We start from the raw sequence: 25,272 nt of genomic DNA, 5'->3' as shown, positions 1-25,272 counted from the left end.
GTAATTCATCTAGTTCCTTTTATGTTTAAAAGTTCCCCATGCCATGCTAGATAAGTTATAAACCTTGGAAAACAAATTTTGCATGCATTTAGACAAACATAGATCCAAGGTTTATTAGGTTTGCATGTACACTTAGGAAATGTTAGAATGCTCAAAACCCAACATATGGTTTGTGGTAGTTTGGGGAGACTCACTAAGCTTCGTGCTTACAGTTTCAGTTATGGTTTCAAGTTCTTCCGGTAGCAAAGTGAAGAGCTCGGGATGACTGCATTGCACACACGACAACGTTTTAGCCTAGGAGGATTTATTTTGATGTTTTGATATATGATTTGGATACTGTGTTTTGACATGATGTTTTGAGATATTACCACTTATGTTTTTTTTGTGATGATTGGGTTACTATGATTTTATAATGATTTAAAATGAAAATTTTGGACTGTATTTTTGGGATGTTACAAGTTGGTATTAGATCCTTGGTTTGAGGGATTCAGGCACACTCTCGGGTGTTTCTGAACTCAAGCTAAGGAATTGATATGAAAATTTTCAAAGAAAATCATTTTGAAAAAAGAGAGAAAAGGGTGTGGTGCATGAAATCAGTCGAGCTTAAGGAAGTACTGCTAAATTACCCATACATGTTTGTTATGTTATGATATGATTATGAGAACTGCATGCTAGATTAGGGCTAACGATCTAGGATTAATTTCTTGTATGCATGTTATATATGTATGAGAACTGCATGCTAGTTTAGGGCTAAGGATATAGGAAGGATTCCTTTTGTGCCTGTTGTATGAGCTTATTAAATTGTATGCTAGTACTGATTAGTTAGTGATATGATATCCTGGGTAGAATATGCTTGATAATGTTTACTTAATGCTCGAATTCTGCTTACTTTTTACTGTTAGGAGTCCTAGTTATCTTTAACTAACTAGTAAATGAACACATTAAGTTACATATTGCAAGGAGTAAATAATTTCAGAAGGTTAGATTTAGCTTTATTTTGCAGCTCTCATTTGAGTCTAACCGTTGTAGGGTAAGACCTCTCATTCGAAGAATTATCTGGTCTTAGTGATATGTAATGGTATCCGCGAGCTGGTTAGGGGAGATAGCGGGGACTTCTTATACAACTGATGATGGAGAGTGGGTTGGTGATTATCCTAGGGCAAGCCTAGGATGAGATTAGCGTGAGAACAGTAGTATTAGTGGAAGGGACTTGCTGGAGTGAAGGAAGTTCTTGAGGAAATTACAAATAGATGTAGAAGGTAGTATGGGCCCGTACTACTAAAAGTAGAGGATTCGTACTCGAATCAAGTACGGATGAGATGAACCCAGGGAATCTGTAGTGTGTGAGATCCCTCAAGTTATGATGGGCATTTTGATGGTTGTTATGGTATATTCCCGAGTATGGTGATGCTACGTGGTAGACCAAATAGTAGTCCTAGTGCCGACGAGGGATCAAGCTCGGACTCTTGAGTTGGGCAGCTTGATAGTCAGATGAGGGAGTTCACCCCATTTGAGATTACATGCAATATCATTGACCAGACTCCTGTGATATTTGGTACGGTCAAGGAGGGAATTTTGGAGATTTGTGATGAGAGGATGGGTGCATTCCGCACCGAAATGACGGCCATGATAGTGACGCACATGTGGGCATTTCAGGAGTTCAGAGCTCGTGGAGCTCCAGTTTATAATGGGGATAAGAACACTGTTGCTAGCAATAGATGGTTGGTAGTTGTCCCCAATGCTTTTTTGGTCTTTTTCCCAAGGGGGACAATGTCCGACTTGCTTCCTGCCTCCTGAAGGATAGGGCACGTGATTGGTGGGAGGAGGTTGGGATTCCTTCTGATACTTTTGCAGATATGATATCTTATGTTTTCTTTTGGGTGGTTATCAGGAATTTGTTCTGTATTGGAATTTTGGCTTGAGATTTGAATAAGCAACATCTTGGATAGATTTTTTGCTATTGTCGGGTTTAAATTATCAAGAAGTGTGATATGCCATTTTGCATGCTGGAAGCCCTTAATGAATCATTAGAGGGTTGTATTTTGTCAATTGGGTTTGAGTGTGTTCCATTATCTATCCTGGTCCTTGGTAGGATCAATTCAGGAGTGTTTCTTGGATGATCTTTGGTCAGGGTTTGCTTGATAGTTCTCCAGTGGAGACAAAGTTCAACGGTTCTATTGACTGTCGGGTATGACCGATAGTTCCTATAGGAGAACTTTAGAGTTCAAGGCACTACCATTCTGGGAAGGGGACGGTAGCAGGAAGATGATGGTGTCAGTTGCGTGAGCTGTTTCATCAATGGATGTGTCAAGAGGATTGTATTTTCGCATGTACCGAAGCCGGTTAGGGTTCAATGATTCCTTGTGGATAAAAATTAGAATAGAGGTTATTCAATGCATGGCAAGGGTTACGGTGGTTAGTCGTAGGCATAAGAAGTCAAGGAAATGGCATGGTGTCATCAGAGGTGATTTAGATCACCAGAATGGTTAAGGTCTCAAGAGAATTCTCTCGCATTCTAGTAGTTGGGCAATCGTTGAGATTTGGCTAGTCATGGAATGCTATATTGGTAATAACAGGTTATAGGGAATTCCTATTATATAAAGTTTGATGGTTTGGGAATCCATCAGACTTATAGGATGAAAGAGCTTCGTCAAATCCAAGTGGGGGAGAACTGATCATAATTTCTGGGAATTGCATCGGGTTTGGAACTAGGACAAGTTTCGCATCCTGGTCAGGTATAGACATGACACAAGCGACGGAGAGTCATGTAGAGCCTCGCTTTGAGATTTTTTAAGTGGGAGTTCAGAGAAACTCTCAACAGTTGGTCGGCATTTTCTTGTCATGCATAGCAGGTTTGTGGATGGATCAAGACCAAGAGTCGTGTAGAGCCTCGTTTCCTGCTCTTGACTGATGTGGATTTGATGCAGGCCATTGGGATTGAGATGATTGGGTAGTGATGAAAGCCAGGCTGGTAATCAGTGTTGGTTAGAAGTGTTGTGAGACTGCGATGGATCGTAACATTCACCTGTTAGAGGTAGACTATCATTGGTAGTGGATATGAGCATCAAGGGGGAATCAGTTTTTGCCTTGGGCATGCCAGTTAGGATTGTCACGTAGTATTTATCCATTATGGGTTGAGGACCATTGGGGTCTGAAGTGGAGCTAGGCCTGTGTAACCCTAGATGGGTAGGACCCGTGAGCAAGGGTGCTCCATGGTATAGTTTAGGTGGGACCCGTGGGCAAGGCCCGTCTGTTTATAGTAACGTAGGTGGGACCTGGTAGGGACCGTTGGGTCAAGGTATTGGATTCTGGGTTCAGGATTTAGTAAGTGGTCAGTGTGTGCGATGTAAAAGGGTGTATAGACTGGATAGCTTTGTTATTTGGATTCTTGGGAACCTGGTGGTTGGACCATGTGCGAGACTGGTAGTATTAGCGTTAGTTTGGGAACCGTTATACCTCAGTCTAATGAGGGTTTGTCATGAACGAGAAAGTGTTGGGTGAAATACAAGTGCATATCAATGAATCTCGGGTTATGAGTAGTGTATCGGGTTGGTTGTTGGGGTAACTTACGTTGAGGGCATCGATCGAAGGATTCTGAATGGATTCAATTTTGGATGGTAGGCCAACTCTCATGATTGTATCTTGGATTGGTTCTATTGATAAGATCATCAAGGCAAACCAAGGTAGTATTAGTTGCACAACTCTCGTCGGAGTCTAAGGTGCTGTTTGATTTTCTGAAGCAAAAATTCATGAAGTCTGCGGACCACCTCTACAAACCTCTGCAGTAGAAAAGGTGGACCAAACAGCTGCAGACTATAATAAGAAGCGTGTTTGTTTTTTTAACATCTGCATACTGCTGCAGATATTAAAAAATTAAAATAAACTAATTTTATAAACCGAAAATAGCTTTTTAATACGTAAAATTTAATAATGTATAACATTTTGGTAAAAATTAATGATATATCAGTAAAAAAGAATGATATTTCAACAAAAAATAAAGATATTTTCAGTAAAAAATAATAATATTTCATCAAGAAATTATCATTACTGAATATAAAAAAAAATGAAAAATAAATTCAATAAGAATAAACGAAAAAAAAGGAAAAAAACGTGAAATAAAATTTTAATAAGATATAATCAAAATTTCAGCAATAAAAAAAGAAGAAGAAGAGGTTGGAAGAGGTTGGAAGAGGCAGTACAAGTGCTGCGCCAAACAGAGCACGCGCAGAGGTTTTTGACTCAGAAGACTTCTAAAAAACAAACAGCTGTGAGATGAAAAGTGCTGCACGTGTGCTGCGCCGCGCAGCAGGAAGAGGTTTGAAGAGGTTTTTTCCAAAAAACAAATAGCACCTAACTGTTGCAGGGAGGAATCCCCTACTCGAAGAATTATCTAAGCCTTGGTCAAGTGTAAGTGATATGCAACGATAATTTGTCAGTGATTTTGTTACTGAGAAGAGGACCTCAAGCTATCAAAAGTAGAGCAACCAGTTGGGAGACAAGTGGATTGGATTCAACAATAATTTGGTATGGACGGTCTATTGGTGAGTCAGACTATCTGTGTTGTACAAGGTTGTTCGGCATGTCGGGAACATAAGGAATGGTTTCAAGAACGAAATCGAATTTAAGTGGGGGAGAATTGTAATAGTTTGCTTTAAAAATAAATAAATAATAAACCCTAGAACCCCAAGATGTATTTTTATGCATTTTATTTTAGCCTAAGTCGTACTAATTAACATGGTGTGCACAATGGGGTGTTAAAAGCCACATTTTTATTGCTGAGGGTCAAAGGGTAACTTATGGGGCTTGTATTGTAATGAATTATTAAAGATAGGGGTTCTTTGGTAAATATTGTACTTAAGTTGAAAAGGTTTTGAGGAGGACGGACCAAACTTGGAAATTTTGACACAAGTTAGAAATGAGATACATGATTAACCTGTATCGCATCCCCACGTCTTCTTGAAACAACCCTAAACCTAGTCACTTCTTCAGCCGCTACCAGCTTCGGAACCTCCTTAGCCGCCACTTGCATCACCGAGCGCAACCACCACTCGTTCCGCCTGCTGCATCGCCGTTGAGCACCACCACAACATGCCTTGCTGCCGGAGGCATCGCGGGCACCGGAGAACTGTCGAGGATCATGGGAAAACATTGTTTTTGTTGCTGTGTGGGTCACGAACTACTGAGAAGCTCCTGGTAAGACCATCTGCCACCTCTCTCTTCTCTCCTCTGTCTCTTTGTACATGTTCAGCGTTAGATGCATCATTGTTGCCGTCGGTGGCCTTTGGCCTGTATTTTTGTATCTTTCCGGCAATGTAAGATGCATGTAAGGTGGCTGGGTGGATGTATGTTTAGAATATATGTTGCTGCCGGTGTTGTTGTTGCTGTGTGAGCCATTTTTTTGGCCGGAAAATTAATGAAGGCCTGTCACCACCACCGTCAAGTGGTGGCTACCACCGTTTTGCCACCACTAGCCACCATCTCTGGTGGCTGTGTGTTTGTGTGTCTATGTATGGATTGGTTCTTGGAGTATTTTTCTATATTTTGGCCTAGAATCTTAACAACCACCACCGTGAGGTGGTGGCTACCGCCGTGAGCTGCCGTCGACCACTACCGCCCGAGGTAGCAGTGAGTGGTGCTCGACATAGTGAAAACTAAATCTGCCCAATAGCTTAATCTGGACTTAGTTGGATTGTGATTAGGTTAGAAACCCTAATTAGGGTTTAGAAACCCCTAATTTTGGGAACGTTAGGTTGGGATTTTCTGGGACCCGCAAATGGACTGTTAGATTGAAATTGTGAATTATGTCTGACTTCATTGTATGAATGGCCTAGTGGAGTGAAGGACTTAATCCATTAAGTCCTTAATGGGTTAAGTCCTTAATGGGTTAGGTAAGAAAAGTTAACCCTAATTGTTATTCTTTGTGAAAACACTAATTATCATTGGGCTTCAAGTTGGGCCTTTCTTTTGGGCTTTGGTGTTTCGATCCTAGTTGGGACATCTGAGAACAAGTGTATGGACTAGATTATCTGTATGGAATTTAGGGTAAGGCCCATGTAAGGGGTATGGGCCCAATTTGGCCCTTCAGAGTATGGGTTGGGCCTTGGTCTTGGACCAATGTAGGATAGGGGTAAAACGGTTTGTTTTACCCTAAGTGTGGATTTATGGTTATCCATTGAAACCCAAATGGTTAATTAGGTTTTGTTTTAATGATTGATAGTTCGGGGATCTGTCTGTTAGCAGCCAAGGATTTATTCTCGAGACTTCAACTGTGCGAGGTGAGTTTCCTATTGGTTTGAATGGGTCTAAGGCACCAAGGCCGGCGTGTATATGTTATGTGTGTTGACTAGTAGTAGCTAAGTGTGGAGAGGGCCCTTATCTTAGCATTATTTTAGTATGGATACGGATTGATAGATTTGATTATACTTGTTGTCTATGGGATACTAATATATGTTTCTTGATAGTTGAGTGTGGGTGAGGCCCGTATCTTATAATTAGCTCAGTGTGGGCGGGGCCCGTATCTCATTATTACATAAGTATATATATCAGTCAGATTGTTGGATTGCTATACTTGTTGTCTGTGTGATACATGTATGTGTTGTTAGGAATGTGAGTGTGGTCGAGGCCCGTATCTCATCATTATCTGGGTGTGGGAGAGACCCATATCTCATAGTTAGCCGAGTGTGGTTAGGGCCCCGTATCTCCTTGATTGTGGGCAAGGCCCGTATCTCCCAGTTACATGTTATATGATATGTTATGTGTATGGTATGTGGTAATTTGGGGAGACTCACTAAGCTTCTTGCTTACAATTTCAATTATGGTTTCGGTTACTTCCGGTAGCAAAGGGAAGAGCTCGGGATGTTTGCATTGCACTCAACATAGCATTTAGCCTAGGAGGATTTACTCTGATGTTTTGATATATGATTTGGATACTGTGTTTTGACATGATGTTTTGAGATATTACCACTTATGTTTTTATGTGACGATTGGGTTACTATGATTTTATAATGATGTAAAATGAAAATTTTGGACTGTATTTTTGGGATGTTACAGGTTCATTGGTTTATTTTGATTTGACACATTTACATTTACTAGAGAAGAGCCCAAAAGTACTGTTCCAACCATTATACAAGATGTTGACCGCATAATTTTCAAATTTGATCTCGCCGCTACTATCCCAGGGGAGTTTGTTCCAATTCTTCCATTTTACTTTTATGCTATTTAATTGCTTAAGTATACAATGGGGACATTGCATCAATTAAGTGTGCGGTTGGGGGTTGAATTTAGGAATACAAGCTTACTCATGATGAAAATTGAAAAATGACAAAGATTTAAAAAAATTTAGAAAGACTTGAAATGTAACATCCCAAAATTTAGAGCCAAAAATTTCATTTTTAATTAAGTTGTTTATAAAGACAGTAGTATGAAAACCTCAATAGTGTCATCCAAATCATCATCATACCCAAGTGTCAAAAACCACAACAAGTCATAGGAAAATAATATCAGAGTAAAATCCCCCTAGAATCTCATAATGCGGAAAAATCATAGCGTGATGTGCTGCGATCATGCCGACTCCTTTCCTTTTGAAGAAGAAGTACCTGAAACCAAAATTAAAAACCGTAAGCATGTAGCTTAGTGAGTTCCCCTATCATACCACATAATCATATACTGCCAGACATATCTAGGTGCTCAGCCTTCTCTGTCAAGCTTATATGGGTGCTCGACCTACCCTGTCAGGCATATATGGGTGCCCGACCTACCCTCCAATGTATTTCAACCGGTTACGGGTTCTATTTCACCCTACAACCACCACATAATAACATAGCATAAAAATACCGTGACACATATCTGGGTTCCCGACCTACCCTCCGGTGTATTTCAACTAGTTACGAGGTCTATTTCACCCCTACCACTACCACATAATAACATAGCATAAACATACTGTCAGGCATATCTGGGTGCCCGACCTCTCAATAGATAGTGGCATACCATGCAATTATTACAAAGACGATCATATCTACTATAAGCAACTACTAGTGGGCCAACATTTGTGCCTTCAACCCACTTATACAAGGAAGATAACTTACCAAGAATATTGGAAAGTAGTTGAACAATCTCTAGCTCCGAATTTCAATCTAAATCAAACTCCTAAACATAAAAGATTTCCTTTAAGTATCCTTTCATACTCATAGCCCCTCAAGGGTCAACTTTGGTCAAGGTCAAAGTCAAAGTCAAAGTCAACGCTCCAAGTTGACTCAACTCGTCGAGTTTGTAGTTGTTACGTAATCGAGTAGGAATTATAGAACCAAATTGATATATAAATGATGAATACAAGATCTAAATAATATATGTTTGGCTCAATTATGCTTTCAATGAGTACTGAGTGTTTAGACAATTACATGGAAGTTCTTATCTAACTCTAGTACTAAACACTTATTTATAGGGAACTAGAAAGCACACAAAAAATATAAGGGACTAGACTTAAAAAGATTCGACACTAAAGTACCCTTATAATAACGTTACATATTAACGAAACTATCCCTTGACCTTCGACACCTCACAACTAATTTCGAGATCAACATTCTCCCCTTTTATGAGAAGTGTTGAAGCTAGGTCAATAACATCTGAATAGTTGATGCATCAAACTCCGAATCTCTCAATACAAATTCATCACCTTTCAATTCAGCCTTATCTCCATTATTGTTCTTCTTATAGTTATTCATACGAAAAATCAAGTTCATATACCATGCAGTAGCATACCTTTCGACATCGCATGCTTGGAACAAAAACTTCGACTTCCTTCCATTCTTGCTTTTACCAATGAAGATTATCCGAAGTGACTTCAGACAAATGTCTCCATCATCATAAGGATTCAAATCAGATTTACTCTTCAATAATAATTGAGGTACAATAATCTATTTACCCATTATCAAAGCTAATTCTACATCTGTTAAGGCTAAACAATCATAATAATTGTCGATGAATAGCTTGACATGTGCAAAAACCAAGTTATAATCTTCTTTGCTTGTACCCTAAAGTTTCATTTCTTAATTAACTTTAAGAATCTTCGCAGCAGAGATTAAGTCATTCGGATTCATAAGAGGGAAATTAGCAACAATAAAGTTGAAGGTTGTATTGTTTGCTCTGACCACATGATACCGAAATTTTTGATGTACATCTTCAAATAGAACATCTTTCTAGATACTAAAAACTCGAACTATCTTGACAAGTGACCAAACTTCTTCTTATTCTTTCCCAAGTACAACATGAAATCGAATCTTTAGTCTCTTATACTCTTCCTTATCTTCGAATTTGTAAACAATTTGATATTGAGAAGTAATACGCATCATCTTGTTGATAGGAAAGTCGAACTGATTCATGTGTGAATTCTCAGTTGCATAACTCTTCTTCGGTTTCTACTCAAAGTCATGCATTTCACTATATGTTACCATAGCTTCATTACCCTCATAGCTATGTAGTTTCCTTGGATCACCTTTGTTCAATGTTGGTGGATCATTTTGATGAAGCCTAAGAATGCTTTGAATTTGTCATTGTTTTTCTATTTCAGCTTCAATAGCTACATTTCTTTCGTCCTTCTTCTGTTGAATACTAACACCCTTCCCTTTGCATTATCAGCTTCAGTAGGCTTAGGTTTCAAAGATGAGATGGAACCGTTGGAACCACCAATTACAATCCCTTTCACCAAAGTTCTTGTTGTTGTTCTTGAAATAATCGAATCAGTGTTCTTTGGCATAGTTGTCAGAATTTGAGTAGTCAAGACTTCACCCAAAACTTTTGCATCATCACTTGACTTGCCAGATGCTCCTTCACCTTTTCTTACACGAACATTTTTCCTTTCTCCCCCTTGCACCCATGTGGAAACAGGCGGGGCATCAGTTGGTAGTAAGTTTAGGAGTTTCAAAAGCGGAGGCAATTCAGAATGAATTATCGAATCAAGCAACCGAAACTTATGAGTTAAAGGCTCAGGAGTGAATAAAGATGAGGAACCAAAGTTTGAAACCATTTCTTTCAACTCAACAAAAAAGTGAACCAATCTTCCCAAAATTCTGTAAATCAACCTCAGCCTTCGCATCTATCTTCGGAAGCATAGAATTGTAACACTCAACAATTTTCATTACTACACCAGCGATAATATCTACCTTCGTGAGAATAGAAGAATAGTTGTGTGTCAATTACGTTATCTCCTTTTCCATGTATGATCGTAACTCTTCAATTTTTTGATTGACATCTTCTCAAACGACCTTTACATCTTGAACCAAAAGAACATGATGTTCCTTCGCAATGGCTTTCAACTCTTTCAATTTGACAATAAAGCTATCAGATTGACCCTTAACCCTTGACTCGTTGTTCTTGTCGACCTGATCAAGTTTACTTTGAAGATGAAGCTCTTGAGCTTTTATCATGACATCAACTTCGATACCAGACACCGAATTTTGACCCCCTACATCAGCTTGAAGTTGGAGTAAGGAATTAATCTTTCGATTCAGAATCTTGAACTGTTTACCAGACATCAACATATGATTGGGAATATTCTCCTATTCAGGATCAAATTCTATGTCAGAAACGAATCTACAAACCCTCAATCATCTGTTTCATCATCATTAACTATTATGGGTCTTCGGTGGATTGAGATGGAAACAAAGATGTAATCGGTTGTTGCATGATGTTATCAAATGTAGGAGAATGAGTTCCAGTAGAGATAGTGGAATCAAATGGTGGTAGAGAAGTGGTAGCATCAATGTTAGAAGTTTTGAAAGATGATGAAAGAACAATATTATGAGTACGTTGATGTTAATTATGTTGGGCTTCACTATTCGACACTCCATCACCCATGCTAAAATTTGCGTCCATATTAGATATGTGCACAGGGATGCCTGAAGTTCAAACCTCCTCAGTAACTGACTTGGTTTTCGAAACTTCAACTGGTATGACTACTGTCTGCTCAGGAGTGGATTTCTTCACAGGATCACCTTGATTAGTGGTTGTTTCCACATTAGATGCTTTCACAGAGCCACCAGAATTTCCAATCTCCTAGAAGTTCGACTTGATTGGAGAATTCCTCGTTGGTGATGGATTACTCAAAATATTATCTTCAAGAGGAGATTCAGGAACAATTTCCTCATCCATGGAATCATCTTGAATAATTAGCTTCCTCTGCTTCTTTTGTTTCTTGGAGATTTTCTTAGCCATATCCTAAGCACACATTTTATTCGATTGTGGAGAAACACGTGTGGGTATTTCTCAAATTAGAACACCCTTTCGACCCAATTGAGGCTTACGAACAAAAGATGGCGAAAAACCTGCTGATCTTTCTGGAGAATGGTGAGGTTTTTGAGCCACTTTCTTGAGTCTCTTCAATATGCCTTATTACGAAGGTACCACATCCTTTGAAGGAATGGCATTTTCTTCAACTATAGGGTATGTGGTTTTCTTCGAAGGTTGTTCTGCTACAACAACTTTCTTTGAAGTCTTAGCCACTTTTTCAACTTGACTAAATTTCAAAGGACTAGGCTGAGCATCCTTCTTTGATCATCTACTTTTCTTCGAAGGACCTTCACTTGACTTTGGTACCAAAACACTAGTCTCAATTGAAGGATTGATCTGCTGCAAGTAAGCCACCAACACTGGATTTGAAGGATCAACCTTTTTCAACATCTAATCAAGAATCCGTGCAACAGTTGGAAAAATATTAACATCATATGCTACAGTTATTGGATAATAGTACAAAGAAAATTCAACTTTTCTTTCATAATTAAGGAATTGAATACCTTCCTTTTCATAACATACTGAAGAATCAAACTCCAGTATTGAGCACAAGAAACCTCATCGATAGCATTCATATTTCCAATGTTTTTTAGAAACTCCTCTCATATCTATGTAGCATAATCCACATGTAAATCATAATAAATGCTAGCTACCCTAGCATACACCTCTAATCTTGCTTTATCTAATCCCACGCTTCGACCTGTGAAGCATCAAAGATAAATTCCAAATAGGAAGTTCTAGATACAAGGCAACCATGACTTCTTGAACTTGCTAATGTTGGTGAGAGTAGGTTGATAACCTATCTCTTTAAACATATGCATCACCTACTCATTGGTTATCTTGTAGAAAGGTTCAGAATTGGGAATGTTAAGAATTTGAGCAAATAGTTTCTTCGACAAACGAAACTTCTTGTCATTCACTAAGTGAAAAGTGCCAATCTTCATCATCTTGCTGTAAGTTGTCGTTGAACCAGCAAGAGATAACCATGAAAGCGGAACTTCAAACAAATTGAACATAACAGTCGATAGCACAGAGTGTTTAAGAGAAATGATCAACATCTTCAACTCTTATGGGTAAACATAAACATAACCCTGAACCTGGTAATTTATGCTTTGAATTTTCATGATCGGCTGGGAAGAAACATATCCAGCGGTTTGCGATTGATGAGCAACCATTGTTAGGGTTTGTGAAAGAACTTGAAGAATAGTGAGAAAAAGATCACAAATCGTCCGAGAATCATATTGTGACCATAAAATTGGAATGAAATCCCCAATTCCGGTTTTATACGTATACACAATTTCAATTCCAAACAGTTGTCATTAATATCTTGCCACATTTTTCCTTGAAAATCATACCAGTTGCCATAAAGCTCGCTATGTCAGGAAAAGCGATGATTACTTTTGCCTAGAAAATCACAAAGTAACAAAACCATCACATTATTTGTCTTTTCGAAAGTACCCAGTGGATAAGGACAAAAAAAACCTTCAACATGGAGGTTGGGCTCTTTCACGTTTGGGTTTAAAAGCGAAATCATGTGCCAGACTTGCGAAATCTTCAGCCTGAGTTGGTATTACTAAGAACCTCAAGGATTTCATGAGTGCAATGTGTGTCCAAGAAAAAGATAAGAAACTAAATATTTTTTTTTGATTTTTTGATGTTAAAAATAAAATTTCAACATAAAGACAGTTATATCCCAAGCAAACATCACTTTGCTAATCATCAAGAGAGATAATCAACAGCTTGTGTGGTTTCCCATGAAGTACAATCGAATACTTGTTAAGAAGTATCAAAGGGAATCTTTTTATAAGGCTTCATGGGTGATTGAAAATTTTGGTACATGTCACTACAAAACATAAGTGTGAGAAATTGTAAGTGAAATTACATGTTTGACCAGTGTAGTCAGTGACTAGTATGCTTTGGAAAAATTTATCAAGTAACAAGGAATTAAAAAGATACTCACACTGAAATCATATTCAACAAATGAAAATTATTCCTGCATCTTGTTGGCTAAAAATGTCATGGGTTTCGAACATTTTAGCAAGACCACACAAATAGAAAGAATATGATTTGGAGTATCAACAGTTGGTACAAAAAAAATATTTCATTAAAATCTGGAACAAAGTTCCACGTCAAATTCTGAAAGGTTTCGAAATTTTGGGTTTCACTTTCATCACGGTTTTTTATGAATCCAGATCATGAACACAAAATGTTTACATACCTATAACCTGGTTGGTTTGTACCAACGATGTCTTGGGTATATGTCATTGTGTGTGATCTTAAAAGAACTTTAAGATGAAAAAGATTGGGTTAAGAATCGAATGTACCTCTACTATATATGGACCAAGCAGTTAACTCTTAACTCAAGTGAGAAGAGTAAGGTAGCTCAGGAATGAATGTGAATATAGCTTGATTGGGAAAGAATCCTCAGGATGAGAAAAACATTAAGGCTTTGAAACACATTGTGTTATGGAGGCTTGGGTCGACATGTAGTAGCATGCTTCTAGGGACATCTTAATTAATACAAAGTTTTAAAGGTATACATTTCCCTAAAGCAGCAAGCAAGAGGCATGAAAAATCATCGCTAAAAGCTACACAAGAAAAAATTAAACAAACAAAAGTATTTTTGGATTTTTGATTTTTGAATGAAAAATTACAAAAATAAGATAATATTTTTGATATTTTTGAATTTTGAAAAATAAAGACAAAAATGAAAAATCTTTTTGTTGTTTTTGATTTGTAAAGAAAAATAACAAACATACAAGAAATGTATCATAGTTGCGAAATTAAGAAATTATCAAAAGTAATGAATAATATTTCAAACCCATGTGCATGGTGTCGAAAGCGAAGCATGTCGAAGCGTGTACTGTGAACAGTAACTGCTGAATCAACATTTTTTCTTCCTCTTGTCATTCCATCTAAATTAGTCCTGGAACTGAATTTGCATCAATCATTCCTAATTCATTCAATATTCTTACGAAAGATTTTTCATCTAATGGCTTTGTAAAGATATCAGCAAGCTAATCAGTTGTCTTTACAAATGAACTTCAACATTGTCATCTTCAGCGTGATCTTTGATAAAATGATAACGAAGAGCAATATGTTTTGTTTTTTAATGTTGCATAGGATTGTGACAAATGTGAATGGCACTTTGTGAATCACAATAGAACGAACTTTTCTTCATGTTGATTGCATAATCACACAGTTGACTTTGAATCCATATGATTTGAGAAGTACAAGCTGCAACAGCAACATATTCTGCTTCTGTTGTGGATGATTTCGTGTCCATTTTTCCAACGGTGGATATGCAGGATCAAACTCAAATGGTGCATCTTCAAATGTTTCATCATTCTTTGAACCTGCAATAGACACATTATCCGTTGTATCATGAAAAATTTTGGTTTGATTATTTGAAATATTTGGTTGATTTTCATTTTGCTCCCTCTCAACAAAATTATCTTCTGGTTGCTCCCCCTTGACATCAGCATTCATTACCCCACTCTGCCCCCTCGAAAGTATGCTCCTCTTCAACATGAGTAGTCGAATTCAAGTGCTCCCCTCCACTTGATAAGTTTGTAGATCTGGAAGACTTTCATTATTAACTAGAGAATTTGTTGTTGAGTTTAAATCTGCATCATCCTGAGTAATTGTTGAATCATCAGTATGCTTTGATGCTTCAGGAACTCGATTATCATCAGCATGAAGTTCAACATCAACAACCCTGTCAGGAACACCAAATATTAAATCATAATAAAAATCTAAGAAATTTATACTTTGAGATTAATCATTTGATTCATTAAGAATTGGCTTTTGTTCGAAATATTTTTCAACTCATTTAACATGGTAATCATCAAAAATAAGATTGAATGTTTCTTCAATTTTTCATGTTCGTTTATTCAACACCCTGTATGCAAGCAGATTATCTGAATAGACGAAATATTCCTTCATCAGCCATAGACTAAAATTTCGTACGATTATCCTTGAGATGCATAATGAAACACCTGCACCCAAAAACATGAAAAAACTTCACATTAGGTTTACGGTTATTTATGATTTTGTAAGGATTGATGTTGAATTGACGATGAATAAATGATCGGTTTTGAGTAAAACATGCAGTTGAGACTGCTTCAGCCCAAAAATATTGAGGAAGATTCGCATATGTTAGCATTGTTCTTGAAACTTCGTAAATTGAACGATTTCGCCTTTCGATAACACCATTCTGTTGAGGTGTATACGACGAAGAAAATTTATGTGAAATTCCTTTTTCTGTTAAAAATGAATCAAGAACATTGTTCTTAAATTCTAAGTCGTTGTCACTCCTGATCTTTCGAGCTTTTTTCTTTAAGCTTGTTTCAATATGTTTGATAAAGTCAATCATTGCTCTGCAGTTTCAGATTATAACCTGAGAAAATATACCCAACTAAACCATGAGAAATCATCAACAATAACCAAAATGTACCATTTCTTATTTATTGTTTCAACAGTCAATGGTCCACAGAGGTCAATATGAAGAAGTTCCGGTGGTTCAACAATTTTTGAATCAATGACAATTGGATAACCCTATCTATGTTGCTTTCTCTTCTCACAAGCTGCACATAAAGTATCATTATCAAACTTTACGATAGGTAAACACAAACAAGATCATTTACCACCAATTTATTGAGATTTTGAAAATTCAAAGGAGAAAGTCTTCGATGCCAAAGCCAGCTGATATTTGAGGAAGCTTTCGAAAGTAAAAATATTGAGGGAACACCAACAATTGGTATTATGTTGAGCATGAACATATCACCTTTTCTTTTGGATTTGAGCAATATTTCTTTTGTTTCAATGTTCGAAATGACATTGCCTTCTTCATTAAACACCACTTGATTACCAGTACCCACAACAAGTTCCGAATCACTAATCAAGTTATGTTGAAGACCTTCGACATAAGCTACCCTATTAACTATGAATTTGTCATTCATTACTTTTCCATATCCTTTGACTTCACACTTCTAATTATTGCCAAATTTCACTACTCCAAAATTCTACAAATTTCGATAATCATGCAAGTTTTCTTTTCTTCCAATCATGTGACGAGGGCAACCACTATCAACGTACCATTTTCATCATATTGTTCGTCACACAAAACCTGCAATCAATAATAGAATATAGGTCCCCAAGGCTATTTGGGTCCTTGGTGATTAGATTTGAAAACATTGTGAAATGAAGATCCTAAGACCCACTTATGAACTTTTGATTTGAGGGTATCAATTAGGTCCACTTCATTAGGTAAAGGTACATAAATGTAATTATTCACATATTTAGAGTTTCCACAAACTTTCTCCTTTTGCTTCTCAGAACATTTCTCGTTCACATTTGCTTTCGAAATAGGCCTCCACTGTTTGCATGTGTGTTGCAAATCTTTAGAAGAAGAACTTCCACTAGAAGATTCATTCAAATACTTTTCATATGCTTGCTTGGTTTGTTGTTGAGATAATTTCATTGATTGAAATCTTTTTCTTTTTCCTCCAAGCCAATGATTAATGTTATTCACATCTGAATTTCCTTTTGTATACGAAACTTTGGAAAATTGTTTTATAGGAGGATTTGGAAAATTTGGTTGTTTTGGTGTGAAAGTCACTTTTCTTTCAGTGTTGATTTCATCAAAATTTTGAGTTGAAACTTTTTGTGAAGAAACATGATTTTGATAATTCTTCGAATTATTCGAAAATCGGCTTTGTTTTGAAAAATGATTTTGTGAAAATCTTGTGTGAAGATTTGTATATGAATTCCTTGTTGATTGATGATTTTCAAATTTCTTTTCATTTGATGTTTGATTATTAGTTTGAGAAAATGATTTTGACACTTGAAGGTTAGATTTTGGAAACTGAAGTTTTGGTTTATTTTGGGACAACATATGTTTAGTTAGAGCGGGATTTTTTCTGTTTTCAATATTTTTGAAAAAGATGTCTGAACGGATTTAGACTTTTTATGTTCGGATGATTTATTTAGCAAAAGAATTTATTTCATTCAAGACTCAATAACTTTCCAAAATACTTTCTTTCTGGCATGTTTCTTTGAAATCCCACTTTCTTTCTAAATATTTTCAATTTGTTCCTTTAACTCTTGAGAATTAATCTTGACTTGTTTCGAAACATTTTCAACTTGTTTTGGAACCTCATTTGAATTTTTAGATTTTTTAACCAATTTTCTTAGTGGTTTTTGTCTTTGAAAGATGTAAGAATTCTTTGTGAGATAATTTTCGACATTTCTTTGATTTGCAAAAAATCCTTCTTTCGGCGCTTTCTTGTTATCCTCTTTAACCATGTTGTTAAATTCGAGTTTGATTTTATCACAATTTCTTGTAGTGACAAAAACCAGATTCGAAAAGATAACATCATCTGTGCACTTGAAGTTTGGATACACAACTGTATTTGTTTCAAGATAATGTGAACCTTTTTCTTTCATTATGTTGTCGAATTTATCAGTTTCATCAAAAACTTGATCAACTACAACTCTTGAAGTTGCCTTTGGAACATCATCATGATTTATCGTTTCTTTTGAAACATCATCATCATCAGTTTCACTAACTGTTTGACAATCTTCGATAGTCAAATGGTCAAAATCACGAACTTTCAAAGTTGAGGGTTGAGTAGTGTCAACTTTAACCTTAGAATCATCACATTTTTCATTGCCTTTAGCCATTGATGTGATATTAATGATAGACAATTAAGAAAACTCGATAACTTCCTCCTCCTCAATTTCACTAATATCATCAGAATCATCTTCGATATCAGCATAATTAGATTAAGAGTTAGATTTCGAATTCTCAGCTCTTTTTAAAATCTTTATTTGTTCCTTTTTGGTCAAAGTATCATTTACAATGTCTACTAATTCATCAGCACTCAGACATTCTTGAATTTTAACAACACCATAAACATATCTATTATCTGGTACTCTATCAAATTCAACTATAGTTTGTGCACAATCATAGGAAATAGAATCAGTTTTCTCCCTTTCGAATACCAAAAAGGGCATAAGTTTCCTATGTTGGTCCTTGCTAATTTCCGAAGAATGATATAATGCTGTCAATTTTCCATACAGTCTTTTGGCAGAGTTACAGTATATATTTCATTGTTTTAACAAAAAATTAACATCTGCATTTAGACTATCCCAATCACACATCAAATTAGTTATTTGCATATCTAAGTATTCTAATTTCATTTTCTTCGAATCCAACATCTTCTGGGTTGCTAAGAGTTGTGTGTTTGACTTCTTAGGATCATTACTAGCAGAAATAAGTAGATCGTTAACGTTAGTAATTGCTGCATCAAACTCAGATAGTATTGAATCATATGCACTAGAGGTAATATTAAAAGATTGTAAAAGAGAGAGTCTCTGAGAAGTCATTGATGATTTGTTTTAATATGTCAAAACAAAGCGTTTTCCAGTTATTTTGTCTTCTTCTTCATCCTAATGCATAACGAACATTGCTCCATCGATAGGATTTCGTGCTTCTTCATCATTTGAGCCAGATGACCAAATCTGATATGTACCTTCATCTTCATCCATATCTTTGGCCACTAGTGATAAACCTTTCTCTTTTACACGTACCTCTTCCAGTCTTTCGGCATAGTAAGCCTCATCTTTGATCTTACTTTTCTTTTCACCTCTCTTTCTCAGCATACAATCATTTTCCATATGATTCACACAATTACAATAATGGCAGTCGAATCTTGAGTCTCCTTTTAGCTTTTTCTCCTTCTTCTTCTCATCAACACGAATTTCCTTCTTTTCCATCTTCTTCTCTTCATTCACAGTCTTCATAGAAAATTTCCTTTTCCATCAGTTGTTTTTGAATTTGCATTAAACAGTTTCTTAAAGAACTTCATTACTCGATTATTAGAGTAAAATGCTACGGCTTCGTCATCTGAATTGGCAATGAGACCTTCATCGTCAAAATTCTCTTTCTCAACACTTTCTTTCTTAGCTTCTCTCCCTGAAATATTCGATACAAGAGCCAGTGGACCACCAATACTGATTTTTGACTCTTCAGATATTTCATTCACTTCGGATTCATGAGTTTTCAACAAATTGTAAAGATCATTCAAGGTGCAATAATCAAAACTTTGTTGAGTCTTCACCATCATACTAACATTTCTCCATTCTCTGCGAAGCCCCATAATGAATGTGAGATTAAACTCCATAGTTGATTAATTATGAATTGTATTATGATTGTCTAAATGGGTTCATATATAAGATTTGATTAAATCTAGCTCTAATTCTTTAATGATCATAACCAATTAGGTAACAAATCCATGCAACTAGATTGATCATCTACCACATAGAACTTGATCAATAAGCAATATAAACTAGAACTTCAACCTACTAGGATTTTAATTTTGAAACACAAGTAAAATCAACATATATCGTCCATAATTCAAAATCAACACAATGCAACCAGGTTCAAGTTTACAGTACAGAAGTATAAGGTTCCACATAAATCTTTGTTTATCCTCTCACAACCCTGGCTACCGACACCGCATAATGCAATCCATTTTGAGCCTCACCATTAGATCAAGAGTACAATGAATGTATTTGTGTCTAAATCCTACTTACCTATCAGTCCAAAACACTTACGATCCTCATAAATGGTTCCACTAATTTTGAACAACACTCATTTTATGCATCCCTCCGAATCCGTCCCCAAAAAACTTTCTTAATCTCAAGGTATTTTTGGTTAAGGTCCCAAGCATACGTATGGAAAAGTAACCTAGAAAGAAAAATTACAATATAAAAAAACTTGGCTAATTGCCTTATTTCTTCACTTCTTCAAGATGTTCATACTTTGATAGCTCTTATGCCCTAAATATTGCAACTTTTTTTTTTTAATTTTTCTCACTCTTCTCCTCAAACTAAAAACCTAAAAAGAAAAACATATGCTTAAGCAAGGGAACTTAGCTCAACCTTTATTGGTTAAAGATATTATAGTTTAAAGTGGAATTCCTAGACAAGCTTTCCTGGATACATTTAAACTACACGATGTTAAACATATTGTGTCCCTCAAACAAATCAAGTTTGTGTTTTTGTCCCATGATTTCACTAACACTAGGAAGCCACAGATACAATATACCATATATTAGCTCAATTAAGCATCAAAGCTCGCATCAGATCGTCCCAGACAACACTAGCAACCTAGGTCTTAACATAACAATAATGTTTTTTTAACTAGATTCAGTTTTAGACAACTGTTTCATGTAACACTTGGTTCCCGATATGTATTTAACTTATAAATTATTCTTTTTATATAAGAAACTTGACAAGTTGGAAGCGCCATACTCGTCGAGTAGAGATTATAAGGGTCGTGCATTTAAAGTGACCTACTCGACGAGTTGGGAACCCTCAACTCGACGAGTAGGCTGAGGGAAATGAGACCCTAATTTCCAGGTTTTTGCACCCTAATTAAAGAACATATATATCCCATAACCAGCCCTTCATTAGCCTTCCTAAACCCTAAATCGTATTGTGAGCCCATTGTTGGGAAACTAGAGGTTTTGAGTGGATTTTTGTGTGTTCTTGTGCTTGGTGAAGGACTTGGAAGAGCTTGAAGGTCATTGAGCTTGAGGAGAGGCATTAGATCTGGGATCTTACCCATCTTTGGCAACTTTCTGAGGTATAAAGTTTTAAACTTGGTGCTTAATAGCTTAGATCTATCTTTGTTTTGTTTTATGGATCTTTTAGACCCTATTGATGGAACATGATAAACCCTCATAGTTGTGATGTTGGAAATTTCCATTCTCTGTGTTAATTGATCCCTAGATTCTTAAAAAGGGGTCATAAACCTTTTCAAGCTTAAGAAAATACCATGTTCATAAAAGTAGGTTGCTATATCTTGAGTTTAGATCCATTGGAGGCATGTAAAGCCATCAGGTTGTTGACTTTACGAATGTATACATTAAAAACACGTAGATTTATGTTTTGGAACCTTAGATATGAGGAAAGGGATTAATAGATTAAGAACTATGAAGAACTCGATGAGTTCGTAAAAGAACTCAATGAGTTGGTTTGGGGGTGTCCCGATTGTGTGAAAAAGAGAAACTCGGCGAGTTAAAGGGGGACTCCACAAGTTGGATTGCGATTTCACGATTACTGTCATTCATGGGAACTCTGTTGATGTTGAAATTAGTTGTGAGGTGTCGAAGGTCAAGGGAAAGTTTCGTTAATATGTAACGTTATTATAAGGGTACTTTAGTGTCGAAGCTTTTTGTGACAACCCAGAACATCTATCAATGTTAAACTTGACTCCATCACCCTTTAGCATTGTTTAAGGGCTCGTTTAAGTGTTCTAAGCTTGAGTATAACCAAAATTAAGATTAGGGATGAACCATAAAGTTGCGAAGTAGTAAAAACGGGCCATACACCCTCTTGGGAGGAGTTTACGACCGTACACATGGGTATGCGGCCGCAAAACCACCCCTCAACCGCACACCCGGGGTGGTGGGTCATCCACCCCTATAGATATGAGGAGACACCTCCCATTCATTCTTTCCTTCCTTTGGCTGCACTGCTACTTTCTCTCTCTAGAATCTTCATCCAAGAACCCTCCAAAGGCACAAAAAACATAAGTAATCCATCCCCAAGCTCGTTATACTTGAAAGATCCCTTGATTCTTCATGCTTTAGGCTTGGTTCTTCATCCTTTGAAGGTGTACGGGCACACACCTTCATGAGGTGGCCTTACACACCTTAAAGAAACTCCCCAAAGTGAGAGTTTGGCCCCTATCTACTAGTTGGATTTGGTATTAGCCTTGAAGCACCTCAAAATCAACATTTTAGGCATGGATGAAGAGTGTACGGCCACACACCCCTTTGTACGGCCATACACCCCATTGTATGGCCGTAGACACACCCATTGGGCCGCACACCCATGGCCGTACACACCTTTAAGGTGGCCATACACCCTCCTTACTCAGTCCTATAAGGTTCTAACACTTTGTGTGAGTAGTTCCAAGTCCCTAGAGTATTTCCAATCATATCTAGTAGCAAAATACCTTCATTTGAATCCTTTATGTGTCAATACATGTTAATTAGGGTCAAATCATGTCCAAGGCTTCACTTGAACATCCGGCTTTCCGTATCGATCTTTCATTCAAAATGCCTGAGGTGAATTCATACCCCTACGCTTTTATAGTTTTTAAAACGTTTTCAGGGAGCGGGGAATACAAGTAAAAAGTACAAGGAAACTTGTGCTCAAATTATATTATTTGTTTAATATAACTATATGTTCAATGTGCTTTTAACACAGAAAACAGTTTTACCAAACGATTAAGAAATCAACTCGTAGAAACAGTTTTCAAAACTAAAGCAATGAACTTTTGAATCATATCATGAAATGTGTTATTTTATAAAGGATTCATGCAAACCATAAACAACATTTTCAGTATTATTACTTGCAAATTTGTTAGTCTAAAGTTGGAGACATGTCCTTGGTAACACCTCAGATTAGAACAGATAACCAACCATCAACTTTTAGTAAAAATATAGGATTTTCTCGGGATAACTCAACCTTTCATAAACGGACTGTTTAGCAAATAACTAACGAATATTCAAACATCTTTCATAAGAAAATGTAGGATTTTATTGAGGAACACTTTTCAAACGGATCAAAGAAACATTTTTCACCAAACTAAATGCTTATGAACTCACCAGCTTTATGCTAATATTCTTTTAAACTGCTTGTATTCTCAGGGATTTGTAGACAGGTACTTCCAGGATTTTAGAGAAGTCATCGCGATATAATCTTGTCTTTTCATTTTACTTTGATATGTATAAAACTATGTACTAAGACAATGTAAAACCTTTTTCATGTATGTATTCAATGTTTGGTTGTGTTTACTATGATTACTATGATACAACTGTTGTGATAATACGCATGACGTCACCCGCCCTCGGACGTTTCTGCCATTGTTTTCTGATGGTTCGGGGGTGTGACACTTTTCAAGCTAGTCCCTTATATTTTGTGTGCTTTCTAGTTCCCTATAACTAGGTGTTCAGTACTAGAGTTAGATAAGAAGTTTCATGTAATTGTCTAAAAACTTTGTACTCATTGAAAGCATAATCGAGTCAAACATATATTGTTTAGATCTTGTGTTCATCATTTTTATATCATTCTGGTTCTATAATTCATACTTGATTACATAACAACTACATTTGGTATCAGAGCAGGAATCATTCTACAATGACCTGATTTTCATTTGTGTCAAAAGTATTTTGAGTTTTGTTCTAGATTCAAAAGTTTTTGCACTTTTGATTCTGAAAATCTTCTTAGATCTTTAGTAGTGATTCGATTCTGCGATTAGGTTGTATAATCGAGTGTTTGATTTGTGATTTCTAAAAAAATCATCCATAAAATTTCAAATTCCTAAAGCTTTTCTAAAAGTATGTCCGTACATCAATGTCGAATTTCAACATGAATACAACGACGTCCTATTCTCATCTGCTTGGTTCTTCAACCAAAATTCCTATGTTGATTCCCGAATTCTAGAATCAATGGGCTGGTCGTATGGAAGACTACTTGAACGGTATCGATGAAGAACTCTGGAACTGTATTCTCGGTGATGTTTGTCCTCCTGCTGATGTTAAGATCATTGGAACATATTTAACAAATCAAAATGTCAATGAACAATCTAAGAGATTGTTGAAGAAGGAGAAGAAGTATATGCATGAATTAAGAGGCGCTCTTCCTCCAATTGTGTACAATTATGTATGTAGCTGTAAAAGTGCCAAAGAAATTTGGGATACTTTGAAAGAAAAGTATTAAGGTAGTGACAAGACCAAAATCAATTTAGTGAAATATTGTCTCATGGAATTAAGAGAGTTTAAATAGAAAGAAGGTGAATCCATCGATTTGTGCAATTAAGAGAGTTTAAACTTGATTATAGGAAAGTAGCTATTATATTTATCATTCATAGTCCAATTTGTGCTTATTATTGATTTGGTGTTTAATCTGTAATTGATCATTGCATGGTAATTCATAAATTGGTATATCTAGATATTTGATCATAATAACTAGTTAATGAATTGGTAATCAATATATTCCATCCATTAGAAATCAACCAAAGGAGAAGGACAAATTAGCTCTGAACAGAAGTACTCTTTTATTCTTAAGTAAATTCATTTTATTTGCTTAAATAATCTTGCAAACTTAGTAAACCCCCCCCCCCTCTAATTTCATTTTGTTTAATTTCTCATTTATGTGTTGCTGCTAGCTTGAGGAATAAGAAGAAGGTGTACTAGAGTGTTGATCCAAAAAGGAAACTTCATCATCATCCTCTTGTGCACATTTTGGACCTTTGTAATTGTTCAAGATTCAAACTTTATGCTTCTAGGTTGCTAGATCTAAGTCCTTTCCCCTTTATCTTCTAGTTTGAGCAAGATGAAGTGATGGGATTTGATAAATTTCGCAACTTTATGCATCCTTGAAATCATTAGAGTGTTATATGGTTCATATCTGGAATTTTGTTGTGAATTGTGAGCCTTTCTTGAGTTTTGGATCATTTTCTTAGCTTTTGACCTTGATGGGGTAGAGGACATGCATGGGGCATGCATGTCTACAAAGTCAACATTTTTATGAACCATTAGAGTCCTTTAAAGCTTTATAGGGAATGTGTAATATCCCAGAAATCATAATAAAAATTTTCAATTTTGAATTCAAATCCATTTTATAAACCTTAAGTCATACAAAACATTGTTTCCGAAAACATATTTATCAAATCCGAGTGCCCAAAAATATCTCTCAACAAATATCCTAGGATGATGTGTACAATCACATCTTCATCTTGCCTCGATCCTTTGATATACCCAAAACCATAAAATCAAACTATAAGCAAAAGCTTAGTGAGTTCCCCCAAAATACCCCACATAATAATAACAAGTACAATCCATGCATATAAGGTTTGTTGGTCTGTCGACTCAACGTAACCATCTACGGTTTGTTTGCATATTTTCTCCA

Source organism: Lactuca saligna, chromosome 5 (genome assembly GCF_052625555.1).
Source record: "Lactuca saligna cultivar CGN05327 chromosome 5, ASM5262555v1, whole genome shotgun sequence".
In the NCBI taxonomy this organism is placed as follows: Eukaryota; Viridiplantae; Streptophyta; class Magnoliopsida; order Asterales; family Asteraceae; genus Lactuca; species Lactuca saligna.
Note: the sequence above shows the minus strand (reverse complement) of the source record.